Source organism: Culex pipiens, chromosome 2 (genome assembly GCF_016801865.2).
Source record: "Culex pipiens pallens isolate TS chromosome 2, TS_CPP_V2, whole genome shotgun sequence".
In the NCBI taxonomy this organism is placed as follows: Eukaryota; Metazoa; Arthropoda; class Insecta; order Diptera; family Culicidae; genus Culex; species Culex pipiens.
In genome coordinates this window covers 68872998-68885477 of record NC_068938.1, presented here as the reverse complement: position 1 = coordinate 68885477, position 12480 = coordinate 68872998, and the positions used below count along the sequence as shown (strand labels likewise).

The 12480-nt window shown below is 33.9% G+C and overlaps 1 protein-coding gene across 3 annotated transcripts in view; it reads left to right on the top strand.

Annotated features, from left to right (window-relative positions):
* LOC120430699 (lachesin) overlaps nucleotides 1-12480 on the top strand; it is a 179653-nt gene that overhangs the window by 47410 nt on the left and 119763 nt on the right. The window lies entirely within an intron of this gene.

The following is a 12480-nucleotide window of genomic DNA, read 5'->3' as shown; positions in this document are numbered from 1 at the left end:
TTTGCGAAATGAATAATGTGTAAAAATGTGAACCTGATGAAATTTCACCAGAATCTGATGAAAATTTTCCCATTCCTGAAGCAATATTACACTTTTTTACACAAAATCTGGCATCATTTCCTGATGAATTTTACCAATTTTTTTCTGTGTAAATCAGTAACTAATGGTTCAATTTTAAATGAAACATTTTTGAAATTATCTGATCTTTTCGGAAAAAAATATTTAGGGAGCGTTCTTTTATTACGTAACGCCATTTTTTTTTAATTTTATACCCTCCCCCGTCGTAACAAACTTTTCATGCAAATTTTGATTCTTTTGTATGGAGCGTAACACGGACTCCAACCCTCCTTCCCCCCCCCCCCAACTGCGTTAAGTAATAAAAGAACGCTCCCATAGAAATTTTGGAAAAATTTCAAAATGTTTGTGTTCAATAAGATTAAAAAATTTCAAAAAAAAAAGAAATTTGAAATGTAATTTTTGTGAAAAAAAATAATAATTTAAAATCGCCAAAATCTAATTTTTCTTTTTACCTGATTTTTCCATAATAATCCTCATCAATACCTTCACATTGCCGGCTTTTATGGTCATAGGGAAGGCCCACACAAAGTTTGAGGCAAATCATAAAATAAAAAAAAAATAAACAAACTTTCGACAAATTGTTTTTAGATAAAAATTGCTCAAATTGTTTGCTTGCACACAAAATATAACATTTCACTCGTCACATAAAGCTTAAGTTTTTGAAAAACAATGCAATTATAAATAATCTGAGAAATAAAAAAATACTGCATTTTTTTAACATGAAAAGTAGTAGATATTATTTTAAAATTCAGCCAAAGTTGACCACATAAAAAAAGTCAAGCATTGGCAAAGTTACATGAAAGAAAAAAAAAATCGTGTTTTAAAAATTTAAGGTGCTTTTTGAAAATTCAAAATTTGTTTAAAAAAATCTAGTCTAGATGCGGGGTTGGGTTGTAGAGGGTTGAAATGAAATAAATCATGTGAAAAAACATATCTGAGAACAAAATTAAACTGTCGTAAAAATTAACATCCATAACCACGGATTTTTTGTCATTCTGGGTTTGAAAAGTTATTCTTGAAATTTTAAATTACATAGCAAAAGTGCATTCCTGTCATTCTTTACACTTATGAAGCATATTCTTTGTATTTTGTATTTTGCTTCTGATAATAACAGAAAATAACAATTTTGAAAATAAAAATCATGAGTAAAATGTTTCTCATTTTCGAAAATTATTTATTCTTTTTTGTTATAACAGTTTTAAATACAACATGTAAGAATGCATTTAAAAATTAACGAGTTTTATATAAAACAATTTCTTTTCGAAAATCCATAGCTAATTCAAATAAATATATGACTTTCAATAAGAATGGTACGGAAAATTATTTGCAACTATTTTCAAATTTACAAAGCTAGTCTAACTGGTAAGCCAATTCTAGTATTTGACAGCAAGGTTGACAGAAAATGAACTTACTTTAATTTGTTATAACTATTTCCACATCAGAAATACTATCCGCCAGAAAAGTAAGAATATTCCGTCCTTTACCCCATCCGATCCCAAGCTGTCTGGCTCGGAAAAGTCATCCGCGTCTGCACCATTACTGGCAAGAAGTGGAAAATCAAAACAGAAGCAAAGGAAAATCCGACGCAATTCAAGTCAAAAACGCACATTGATGATGATGACGACGGTTCAGGCAGGGGCAACTGCGGCAACTCTGATGACGATGGCACTTTTGGTGTGAAATTAATGCGTTTACTATTTTTATACGCGTTTTATTGGGTGGCATTCTCTAACTGTTGCTTCTCTGCTCGGTTTCCCTTCCCTTTACGGTGTCGGTTCCGGCAGACGGAAGGCGAATCTTCCAAACTGTAAACATTATTAAAGTAATGAACTTCTAACGCAGTAACGGCGCACAGTGGGTGAAATAGTCAGAATTTGGTAAAAAAAATACAAACGCTTGTTCTAGTCCAAAACACAACTGCTTTCTAGTTAAAATAACTAAGCTTCACTGAACAACAAAAGATCAAAACTGGGTTTCCCAGTCAACAACAGTAGAGCTTAAATTTAGCCAATTTAGAGCACTTCAGAACCCACCACAACATTGTCCCCGACATCAAGCGACCTCGTTTGGGGATTTTCCTCGTCTTAACACCGTCGCGCAGCGCTTTTCCAAAGAGGTGACAAGCGAGAGCGAAAATTTGTGAGGAAAAACCGCAGGAGAAAAAAAAATAGAGGAACAAAGCCGCCCTCCGTCAGTTCGCGAGCAACAAACTGGAAAACTCTGACAAAAGCGAGAAAAACATTCGAGGTGACAGGCGAACGAGTAAAGTTTTGCGCGCGCGGTCCAAGAAGTGCGGCGAGATATTCCCGGGAGTATTTTGAGGTGCACACTAAGGAAAAGTTATTTTCAACCAAGGGGGACCGGCTTTTCTTCTTTCGCTTTTTTCTGTTAATAAAGGCCTGTAATTAAAATGAAATCAGCGCGGAGTTGGAACTACGTCAGCTTTTGGAATAAAGGAAGCATTCATTCGAGTGCCTCAGCGCAGTGAGCATTTTGATGGTTGGAGGGAATTGAACATAATGGCATCGTCATTTCAAAATATAAACTGAGGAAATTACCAAAAAAACAGAATTAAAAAAATATTTTCTTGTCTGCAATGTCAAATTGATTGATGACAAGTACACATAAAAAATGTTTTAATGTGCAAACAATAAAAAAAAAACTCAAAAGAAATTTGTTTATGCTTACACACCAAATTTTGATTTTCAAGTTTTGCCATAAAGAGAACAACTTATCGCTCGACAGAAAAAAATCGAGTTTCGGCAAATTTACTTTACTTTTTTATGAGGATTTGACAAAATGACTCATAATTTTCTGTGAATAAAAAAGAATATTGTCGAAAATAAATGTTTTTCTGGCTTTTCAAATGTTAGGGTTGTTTTGAAGTTTTTGAAAATACTTTTATTCGATAAAATCGTAAATTTCACGAGATTGTTTTAGTCATTTAAAACTTTTTGGTGATGAAGAGACCTCGTTTTTTGAGTGATTTTCTGTCATATACAGCCTCAGCAACCATTGGTCCAATCTTCAATATCTTTGAAGCAAATTATAAGAAACTTTATGATCTTTCCGATATTTTTTTTACTGAGGGGACCAAGCAGGCCATGGTTTTAACAACCAAAAAAGTTACGCGATCTGCAAAAAAAACTTTCTTAAGTATTTAGATTTAACTCCAAAACGCTGACAAAATCAAAAATTATGTTAACCCTCTACTGCCCAAAATTTTTTTCGAATATTGTTATTTTTCCCGTGTTTAGGAGGTCATTTTGAGCAACTTTTGTTCTACGAAAAACTTTAATTCTCTTGTTTTATGTTTTTCTTGTTTCATTTTTTGTATTTTAATTTGAGTTTATCTTGTTTAGTTTATGTTTGTATTGGTGGTATTTGGCCTATTCTACCGCCTCCTTTCATTACATTTTGCCTTTCTAATTTTTGCATGTTTTTACAGTCACTTTTTCAAATTTTTGCTTGTTTTTCACATTTTCTGCTATAAAATGGCACCATTGGGACACTACATAAAATTACTGCATACTTCTTTTTACTAAAAATATAGGAAATGTTTGAAAAAACACAGCCAAAGTTGACCCCATAAAAAATTATATTTTTAAAAGCATTGGCAAAGTCACATAAAACAAGTGAAACTTCCAACCCATAAACTTTCAAAAATTTTAAGAGTTCTTCTTTGCAATGCTTTTTAAAGATCAAAAATTGTTTAAAAAATGGAATTTTGGCGATTTTTTAAATTGAAGCCCGTCTAAAGGCGGGGTTGGGTTGAAGAGGAATAAGTACTTTTCGTTTGCAAATTTGATTTTACATCTAAAAATGAAGTAATTTTTTTACATTTTTTCCAAGATTTTCTAAAATGTAGTTTTCTTTAAAAAAATGGAAAATTAGAAATTAAGTAAGGTCATTATTTTAATGTGTATTTTCAGATCAAGCATAATTTTCGTGGGTTTATTGTTACCATCTAAACATAAAAACCAGAATTTTATCAAAATTTGACTGCTCCTTTTGTTTTGACAACACCTTTAAATTTTCCATTTTTTTACATTTTTCGATAGACTTTTTATTTCGAATTCCACATTTTGAAAACAAAAATGGTACTTTATGCAACAAATTGTGAAAAGAAGTTCTTTTCAGCACAATTAGTTTCACAACGGAATTGCTTGATAGTAGTTTATGCAAAAAATTGCAAATAGAAGATTTTTTCAGCACGAGTGACGAGGTTCACCTAGTTGGATAAATACGAAACGACGAACGAAGTTGACTTTATAGCTGTCGGCCACCATTGCTAGTACCTTCCACTAGTGTCTTCCTTTTTATCTACAAGGACTTCGCCGCCCTGGGCTCCTAAGTGTATGAAAGTATGGCACGGAGCGACGGCGCCGAATACCCATATTTACACAAAGAATTTTAGAGCGCCCGCCGCGGGATTCTAACCGGCGACCTCTGGATTGGAGTCCAGTGCGCGGTCCGATTGATCCACACGGGCGGGATAAATACGACAAGTGGTTAAAAATTCAATTTTTGCAAAGAGTCCCATACAATTTTTTTTTGCGATTCCGAAAAACACCCTTGGAACAGAATCATAAGTCAAATGTCAATTTATTTAGTCAATGAATCATTTAAACCAAACAAATGTTAAAAAGTAGTACTTTTCCAAACAAGTGCTGAAAAGTTCAACTCTTCAGCATCCGTTTCAGTGCTGAAAAGTAAAACTTTTCAGAATTTGTTTTGAAAAGGGTTACTATTCGATTCTGTAATTTTTAGTAGAGAAAAGTAGGCTGTTTCGTCGTTCGAGAATGACAGGAATAGTGAGTAGTTTCACGACGGAATTGCAAAAAAATCAAGTTTTGCAACGAGATGCTTAGGGGAAGGTGGGGCAAGACGAGCATATGGGGCAAAAGGAACAATTGCTCGTACGGCCGTAATTTTTACAATTTTTATTATTTCCAGTATGAGGAATTGTTGCTAGCAATGCAATTAGCTGATTCTACTACCACATAACTGCCAAAACGACGTCAACGCCACGAGGAATAGGATTTAATGAAGTTTTTTTTCAAAACCTTCGTTTTCTTATAATATTTGGAAGGTACAAAATAAGGCTTAGGGTTCGTTTTAAGGCTCATTTTATCAAAATGCTATTTTTCCTAGATCAGTATATCCCCTATCAATGACTTGCACCTATCATAAAGAATGATTTAACTTTTGGTTATTTTTGCTGAGAGCTTTTAAAAAATCTTGTTCTGGTGGGGCAAGTGTACCATATGGATTTTTAGTATGGAAATGAAATAAATACATAAAAGTACTTAAAAACTGATAAACAATTGTTTAAAAAAAATTGTCCGAGCAAAATATAGTGATACTATGAAAATTTACTATTTATCATCGAAGTAATATTTTTTTTTCGTAAAAACGATACAATTTTCAGTAAAATATTCTTATTCATTCTTAAAATGATAGAAACGTTTCAAATACATTCTGAAGTATCTAAGTGATAACAGTTAAATTGTTAGCAAATTAACATGTTTTTTCATGCATTGTTCCTCTTGCCCCAACGGGTTGTTCGTCTTGCCCCACTAGTTGGTTAGAACGTACGGAAAATCAAAAATTTTAAAATCAATTTTTTACATTAAAAAACAGGATTTTTTTTAAACTTGTTCTATTAAAGTCTTAGTCAAGACCTGGAATAAGATGATTATAAAAAAATCCGACAGATTTTTTAACGTTTTTAATGGGTTTTAACGAGCATTTCCTTAGCTTGTTACACTTGCCCCACTTTCCCCTACACATTTTTTTTGCAGTTCCGAAAATCGCTTTTTGAATGGATATCTATGTCAAACATCCATGTGTTCATTAAATTCATAGTTCAAACAAAAAAAAAAAAAAAATGAAAAATGTTACTTTTCGATAGTAGTGTTAAAAAGTTCAATAAAGTAGGATTTTTCAGCACTGATATTGAAAGGTATAAATTTACCATTCTGTTACTTTTGGTAGAGATAAGTAGGCCGATTCGTCGCTCAAGAATGGCAGGAAAAGTAAGTAGTTTCACAACAAATTTGCAAAAAAATATTCTTGTGTAAAATCATTTGGGGATCACAATGGTGAGGTTAAATTTCAAATAAAGAAATGTATAGTGAGATAATTCCGTGTAAAGTTTTTAAAAGGGCAAAATGCACCCAAATTTGATGGCACTTTTAATTTCGAGCCCTATTTTTCTTCTTTAAAAAAAATAGCCGATTGTTGCTCAAATATTTTTTTTGTTTCCATGGCATGGCAATTTTTAACATTATTTTTTTCGAAAAAGAATGGTCCGGTTGATATAAAGTCGTTTTGAAACTTTTATTTTTTTTTTTGTGTACGGTTTATATGAAATGACTCGTAATTTCAATAATGTATTTTTTTAAATTATTTTCCATTTGAAAGCTATTGTTGAAACAACAAATGTATCATTTAAAAAACTAATGACCACTACTCAAGTCATTACTCTACGTTTGGACCATGCCATAAATCATTTCTCCGTAAAACTTGTAATATTGTAACATTTATACTTCTGCCAAATCATTTCTCACTCCATTTCGTGCTCACTTTACTGTCCGAAAGGCATGTTTTTCCGCCCATTTAACTACCAAATATGTAACATAATCGACCCACCGAAAAAAAGAGTTATGAATTTTCCCACTGCTCCCACTAATCTTCCACATTTTGGGCTGAGGTCGCTGCGGCATCACGTCGATTTTTTTTCGATTTTCCTCTCCTTTTCCCCCACCCTCTTTCACCCGTTCACCCTGGATACAAAATTGATGACTGGCAACACGTGGGAAGGGTCGAACTCTTTTTTTTTTTGAGTAGTTCCACGCGGTGCTGCTGCGGTGGAATGTTTACGCTGGGATTGAAATTGCCGCCAATTGGGAAGGGGGGGAAAAAGGGCGCAAGCACAATAAATAATAACAGTGTTATTGTTTTGGATTTTTTTCCTTCTCATTTCTCTGGATCGCGAGGCGGCGCGCGCGCCATGGAAAATAAAGAGGGAGATAAATATTGTTATTCTTAAGTCCGACGACGACGTATCAACAACACCGGGTGGTTTATGGATGTGTGTGTGTTCGTCTTTGAGAAAAACAATTTAATTAAGAAGATAATTTTCCCTTTTGTCATATTTTTTTGTTGCTTCCTACAGCAGAGCGTGCTCCGGAAAAAGGTTGAGTAGTTGCATACTGCGAAATGGGTTTATTTATAGTTTAATTCTCTGGAAAATCGTGAACCAATATTTTTTTCAAGATTTTTTTTTGCTTTTTTTAATGTGTTGAATTTTAACAATAAGATTTCTTTTGAACTTTTAATTTCAATTGTTTTAGATAATTTATTACACTTTCTTTTGTTTAAAATTGTAATCAAGAGCATGTGTTATAAATTTGTTGAAACATTTTCAATTTCATTGAAATAATAAATATCGAAAAAGTCGATTTCACAGAGAATCAGTAAACAGACCTAGAAGACCAGACGAAAGCGGCGGCGCCTTAAAACGTCGATCATCGGAGAACTGTGGGATAAACTTTGAGAAACCGATAGGGCCAATCTGCTGCTGCTTGGTGTTGAAAAGTGTAAACAATACCCCCGCGCGCACATTGATACACTTTGACACGTGGAGTGGTTCCATATTGACGGCGCAGGGGATGTTTTGTTTTGACGGTAGGGAAATGATAGCTCATTAGTATCGGCTTGGGAAGTGGAAATGTGTCTCATTTAGGAAAGGAAGCTCGAATAAAAACTGATTAAGTGGATTTGTAGAGCATTCGGATTCAATATTTTGTAAATTCTTTACAGTCCATACTCGATTTCAGCCTAGGATATTAAAGTCCGGGCAGCAAGTTTGGTGAAATTTTCTGATTTTTTTTAATGAAAATAATTTAAAACTTTTAAAATGAAACATAATTTTTGAGAAGGTCAACCAATAGTTAATTATCCTTAATTCATATTCCATTCCAAATTTTAAAATTTTAAAATGGTTTTCATTCAAAAGATCAGAAAATTTTCTTTCTTTTTATCCGCGGTTTAGAGATTAAAAAAAAAAGTTTTTTCAAAAAAATATATCTTTGGAACCAGATTTTGCACCATCCTAGCCTGCACAGTGGTCGGAAACGCAAATTTGGCAGGAATAATTTATTTCCGCTTCAGGGATGCATTTTCGAGCTTCGGTGTCTAAGAAACATTTGTTACAAATGAAATTCTACATCTTTTGGTCAAAACGATATTAGGGTGGTCCAACAATTTCTAATATTTTCAAAAACTATCTTCGCTTCTAGATGAGATAGAGGTATACTTTCTTTGGCAGTATCGTAGTACTAGCCATTTCAAACAACTTTGTCGAAGAAACCAAATCTCTATCTCTTAATCTGTTCATTCTACAGTATTTTATATGAAAATCACTAGGGTGGCCCATCAAAAAAGTGTTTTTATTGCGTATCTTTTTTGTATTATTTTTGGAAATTTTTGTGTCTTGGGGACATATTTTGAGCATAAACATACGCGTCTTTTGAAATGTCAACGAAGTCGCTTGGCCATTTTGTAAAAAAGTTACAGCGTTTTTAAAGTTTTTAATAGGCCTTTTTTCAAATGTTTGTATCTTTTCGAGGGGGACACAAAAAAATACGCTCCGCGGTGCATCTGAAAGCTCAAAACTTCTTATTTAATATGAATATAATATCTCAAAAGGGTTTTTCTTAAACCCAAGTTACAGCGATTGAAAAATGGTCATTTTATTAGATTTTGTACCAAGCTCTATGAGAAAATTTACATGAATATCGCATTAATCAGTATCAAAACTGCTCTTAGTGAGCTCAAATGCAGGTAAAATTGGTTTGTGGACAAACGTGGTCGAACCTGGTTTTTATGGCAACTAGGGTGGTCTTAGATGACCTAGGGTGGTTCATATTCGTTCACTCTTATAAGATATGATTTTTTTTAATTCGCATAGAAAGAAAAATAAAAAAAAACATTCAAACAAAATTCAAATACAAAACCTGTTTTAAATAGTAAAGCAACTGAGGATATGATATCTAATTAGGGTGGCTCAAATTAATTAGAATATAAAAAGATTAAAGATTAAAGATTTTGTTCGTTAGAAAATGTATTTTAACATATTATTATTCCTCTACGTTTTAGTAAATCGTCGTTTATTTGTATTTTTTTAATAGGATAAATGCAAAATGGTTTCTTTTGACATAAATTCTTATGTCCAAAGAAGCCAAAAAAAAAAATGATAAAATCTAGAAAATCTTCATCAAAATAACTCAAAATATAAAATTAAAATTATGCTAAAACAATGGCCAGATCTGGCAACCCTGTCTCAAGTTATGGCCACTTAAGTGATATTGAACAAGAACAAGAACAAGAACAAGAACAAGAACAAGAACAAGAACAAGAACAAGAACAAGAACAAGAACAAGAACAAGAACAAGAACAAGAACAAGAACAAGAACAAGAACAAGAACAAGAACAAGAACAAGAACAAGAACAAGAACAAGAACAAGAACAAGAACAAGAACAAGAACAAGAACAAGAACAAGAACAAGAACAAGAACAAGAACAAGAACAAGAACAAGAACAAGAACAAGAACAAGAACAAGAACAAGAACAAGAACAAGAACAAGAACAAGAACAAGAACAAGAACAAGAACAAGAACAAGAACAAGAACAAGAACAAGAACAAGAACAAGAACAAGAACAAGAACAAGAACAAGAACAAGAACAAGAACAAGAACAAGAACAAGAACAAGAACAAGAACAAGAACAAGAACAAGAACAAGAACAAGAACAAGAACAAGAACAAGAACAAGAACAAGAACAAGAACAAGAACAAGAACAAGAACAAGAACAAGAACAAGAACAAGAACAAGAACAAGAACAAGAACAAGAACAAGAACAACAAGAACAACAAGAACAACAAGAACAACAAGAACAACAAGAACAACAAGAACAACAAGAACAACAAGAACAACAAGAACAACAAGAACAACAAGAACAACAAGAACAACAAGAACAACAAGAACAACAAGAACAACAAGAACAACAAGAACAACAAGAACAACAAGAACAACAAGAACAACAAGAACAACAAGAACAACAAGAACAACAAGAACAACAAGAACAACAAGAACAACAAGAACAACAAGAACAACAAGAACAACAAGAACAACAAGAACAACAAGAACAACAAGAACAACAAGAACAACAAGAACAACAAGAACAACAAGAACAACAAGAACAACAAGAACAACAAGAACAACAAGAACAACAAGAACAACAAGAACAACAAGAACAACAAGAACAACAAGAACAACAAGAACAACAAGAACAACAAGAACAACAAGAACAACAAGAACAACAAGAACAACAAGAACAACAAGAACAACAAGAACAACAAGAACAACAAGAACAACAAGAACAACAAGAACAACAAGAACAACAAGAACAACAAGAACAACAAGAGCAACAAAAACAACAAGAACAACTAATTTGGCGAAGTTTGAAAACAATCAATAGGAACCCTGGATTTTTTTTCCTTTTAACCAGAAGACAACAAGTTTCTGTCTGTCCTTGAATTACATTAAAAAAATTAGAAAATTTCTCGTTTCAAACACTTTACGGGCATCTTCCAGGACTTAAAGCTGGTTCTAACTGTAGCCGGCTAGCGTTGTACCTCTTGCGCGCCGCCATAGGGTGGTGAACAGATGTTTACCAAAATGAAATTACGCTACCGTATCGTTGGTCTAGCCCAATCTATTATGTATGGCGATGACGCTTCCGTGGCTCTGATGATGCTCCTGCTGCTGGTAGACTAGAGAGCATGTTTCGTGTTTTTGTTGCAAGTCCTGATTTTTAGCTCGGAAAGTCCTTCTCTCTTAGATAGCATCAAGACTGTTACAGATATTGAATGTCTTTAATTTCGACTTAGATTGCAACAAAATTGATGTAATGGTTACTCAAATAAATTTTAAAGAAAAGGTTTTTTTTCGTCAAATAATACTTCCACAATCCTGCTTACTTTAAGTGTCAAACCCAAATACAATGTCAACACCGCAGATGAATGCCACAAAACTATTAGGACTCTCCTCAACACCCCTTGAATCCTTCAAATTCTTCCCCAGATTTGCTCAGTGATGCTTTGTATTAGCTATCCTTGCTATACGGAATGCATCGATATGAGCAACCAGAGAGTCCCCCTGACGTCCTAACGCCAACGCAACCATGTTGGAATCTGCCGGAATCTCGAGCATCTGCTCACTTCAATCAATCTACCTGAGCCGATTCTGAGCAAAAATGCAACTTGTTGATTAAAAGTATTATTTCAAAAAAAAAAATCTTAACAAAAAATTAAAATTTGGCTTGATTTACTATTTTAAATGTCAGATTAAACATTCAAAATAATTTAATTAGCAAAAAATACCAAACCCAACTTCGCGAAGAACTAATCAGCCTGCAATGTTGAACGGCTCTCCCTGACGCAGGTGATGGGCCAGGTTTGTGAAAAATGATTGGTATTCATAGAATGTGAAAATTTTAATGATTTCCTCCTCTTTTGCACTTGCCCTCGACTTCCCTCCCAGTCCAACGTTGAAGAATGTATTTGCTCAAATCTGAACATCGACCCCCCGTCCCATTGATGGATCTAGGGTTGATTTGTTGTCGAACTTGAGGCCAGTTTGAGTACGATGATGGTGATGATAGCTGGGATGCCAACACGTGGGTGTGTGTATGATTATAATCTGTTTGCTCTAGACTTTGAGTGTGTGTGGGAGTTTGTGAGGGTATGTGTGACGAACGGAACTTGGTCGATGTTTGTTCATTAAAGAGGTAGCCAAGAACCTCTCCGGAAGGAGTTGACGATATGCATACGGATGAGTCAGAAGAAGCCGGACAACTCTTATGTTTTAATTGCCTTGCCCAAGGAAGGGGTCAACTGTTTAAGTTTCTAATTTCGGAGTTGTGAAGATCCAATTTGGCTCACGTGACTTTCCGTCAATTTGATGAGTGGAGATGAGTTGATTAAAGAGAGTATACTGAGTTGGATAACAAATTAAGATTGCTTCCAGATGGGCTTGCTGAATGTTTGAGTATTCTTTTACAGTTGTCAAATTTAAATTTTAAAATTAAAATTAAGAAAATTGAGAATCACATAAAAATATCTTTTGCAAATCCATAATAATAATTCCGGCAATCTAGTACCTTTCTGCATAGCTACAACAATCTCTTCCCCAAGACAAACTCCGAACAAGGGAAGAATAATGTTACACAATTTCATTAATAAATTACTGCAGTAACTGCGCCAATGAGCCAGTCTCGGAACTCGAAACAGCCCGCGAGGGTGCCTCATCATCCCGACTTCGTCGTCGGAAAAGT